The sequence below is a fragment of the Orycteropus afer genome, unplaced genomic scaffold, assembly GCF_000298275.1.
Source record: "Orycteropus afer afer isolate SDZICR_OR568_19922 unplaced genomic scaffold, OryAfe1.0 scaffold00697, whole genome shotgun sequence".
Lineage (NCBI taxonomy): Eukaryota > Metazoa > Chordata > Mammalia > Tubulidentata > Orycteropodidae > Orycteropus > Orycteropus afer.
In genome coordinates, this window is record NW_006922284.1 from 7934 (window position 1) to 11150 (window position 3217).

Consider the following 3217-nt stretch of genomic DNA (forward strand, 5'->3'; position numbering starts at 1 on the left):
CAGAAAATAACAAATGCTGGCGAGGTTGTGGAGAGATTGGAACTCTTGTGCACTTTTGGTGGGATTGTAAAATGGTACAACCATTGTGACAAAAAGTATGGCATTTCCTTAAAAAAACTGAAAATAGAAATACCATTTGACCCAGCAATGCCATTACTAGGAATATATCCTAAAGAAGTGAGAGATAGCGCACGAACAGACATATGTACACCTATGGTCATTGCAGCACAATTCACTATAATAAAGAGATGGATACAACCTAAATGCCCATCAACGGATGAGTGGATAAACAATTATGGTATATCCACACAATGTAATACTATGCCACATTAAAGAACAATGAGGGATATGCGAATTATCTCACACCATGGATGAACCTGGAGGACATTATGCTGAGTGAAATAAGTCAATCGCAGAAGGACAAGTAGTGTATGAGCCCATTATTGTTTGCTTGGGAAAGGGAACTCACTTAGTAGGTTACCAGGATGAGGAAGGAAGGGAGGGGATTAATTTCGGGTTAGTTGGGGCCTACATGCTGACGTGGGTAGGGGGAGGGATATATGGGAAAGATATGTCACCACCAGGATAACATTATGAAATGAGAAGACACCCAATTCTACACACAACACATAGAAAACAGATGCTAATACCAACCAGTGTGTCCACAATACTGCATTGCCACTAACACCAAACACCAAGCTACAGATAAATACATAAACACCCAAGATGATCAGACAGGGGTTAGTGAACAGACGTATACTCTAGACCAAGGACAGACTCAGTTAAAGCTAATCTTGGACAGATACCAGTGATACAAAATACCTGCAGTCCTTACAGAAACAATAGATGACAGACACAGAGTAATCCCTCACAGACAACCAGACACTATGGGAGAGAGATCCAATAGATCTACCATCTCAGGAATATAGTACTGGGGGACACCAGACTTTATTGGCACAACAAAATACATGAAAGCCTTGCTCCACATCCTACATTGGTGAGTAGCGACTGGGTCCTTAAAGGCTTTCAAGCGGCCATCTAAGATGCAGCTAACAGTCTCCTAGTGTTGGAAGTGAAGAAGAATGCCAAAAAAAGGGGGGGGGGTGGAAGCAATCAGCCCTAGGACACAATGGACCTCAAGACCAGAAGAACTAGATGGTGCCCGGCTACCAATGCCAACCACTCAGGAAAGGATCAAATCTGGAGATCCTGGACAGAGTGGGAGGGAAAACATGGAACAAAATCCAAAAACTCAATGATGACCAGAATTACTGGTCAGATTAAATCTGGAGATCCCCAATACTATGGCCCTGGAATACATTCTGTGCCTGGAATAAAACTCACCTCCAGAGGCGGACTCTAAGCCCAACAGTTAACAAGATGTACACGCAGACCACTCAACCCTGGATGATTCACTCACATACTCTATGGTAATACATCCCTTAGAGCAATAGACCATGGGACACCAGAGGACCACCATTCAAACTGAGGAAATGCAGGACAAGCAAGAATGCATAAATATGAGGGGCACAGGGGAGGGTTACAAGGTAGGGAGGGGAGGAGACTGGGTTACGGTTGGACATGGAAAATGGGGAATGAAACTAAATGTATGCATTACGTTGAGTGTAAAACAAGCTCTTAAAATGAATGAATGAAAGAATGAGTAAGAAAGAAAAACGAGTGCATATATTCACCAAGATATATATACCAGAATGTGAGAAGTTTTATCCAAAATATCCCAAGACATCAAATAATTCAAATGCCTTGCAACAATGAAAGAATAAATATTCATACAATAGAGTATTTATGTAATAGAATATTAGGCACCAAAAGGAAAGAGTGAACTGATCTTACACACAATTACTCAGTTACTACAATGAATTAACCTACATGTGAACATATGAGATATGACTATGAGCAAAGTGAACAAATGTATGTTCACCAAAAAGAGAACATTACCAATGTTTTTGGTACACTATATATGTACTTCCCCAAATACTATCATCTTGCCTTCTCCCAGGAAAACATGAGCAAACATACATATTTAAAATCCCCTTGTGTTTCTAGGTTACAATTATTTTATGTATATATTGTATTTATTTATCTCTCAAAACAAAATAAAAATTGAGAACACTACAAAAATAACCACTGGTAAGGCCCATGCACTTACTCCAAAAGAATATGGCTGTGTAAACATGTCTCAAATCGAGAATGAAATACTGTCAAACTTCCAGAAGAATAAGGGAGCTAAACCCTTTTTGCCACCTCCCATCACTACACCCTCCCTTATCTCCATAGTCAACCGCTGCCCTGACACCTAACACATTAGAATGATTTTGGCTGCTATGAAGGAAAAAGGTAAAAATGGACTTATAAATACTTATCTCTATTTGAGATGCTAGATAGGAGTAAACAATCTCCTTGCAAATGTAGTGACATTGATTGTAATTCCTTGCCAACACGCTAACAGATATTGTTTTCTAGAAGATATCATAAGGACCTTTAGTGGCATAGTAGGTAAGACATTTGTCTGCCAACAAGAAGGTTTGAGGTTCAAACCCACCAGCTGCTCTGCAGGAGGAAGATGAAGCAATCTACTTCTGTAAAGATTAAAGCCTTGGAAACCCAAGGGGGGTTGCTATGAGTCAGAGTCAACTCAATGGTAGTGGGTTTGGTTTGGTTTAGGACACTTCATGTCTGTCTAAATTATTTACTGTAAATAAACATGGAGAAGGGGACTTCATGAATGGATGTGTGAAGATCTGGGTGGATCCTTACTCCTGTGAAACAAAACTAGTGACTGTTACTTACAGTCATTTAAAATATCTGGATATAAACCTACAGACATCTAGCAAATGGAGAAAAAAATTATATAAAGAAAATTATAATCTCAATAGGACCAGTAAGAGTCTGTGACATTTGAGTTATGATTTGTCCTCACACACCACCCTTGGTTCTGTGTTAAAAATATCTACTCTAGGAGGATGTAGCCAAAAAGATGGTTGTTCCCTCTAAAGCAACCAGTGTAAGGCTCCAATTTCACCTTGAGAGGGGCAGACTGACCATGTCTCTTATTCAGCACCAAAAAGACTGGGCACAATTCTCTCACTCAGCTCCCACTTACAGGGCTCTGCCTCACATGTAACAGAATGTTAATACTGGATTTTGATCATTTCCTTCCCCTATCTGTCATATAGGGAGCTCTGGCAGCACAGTG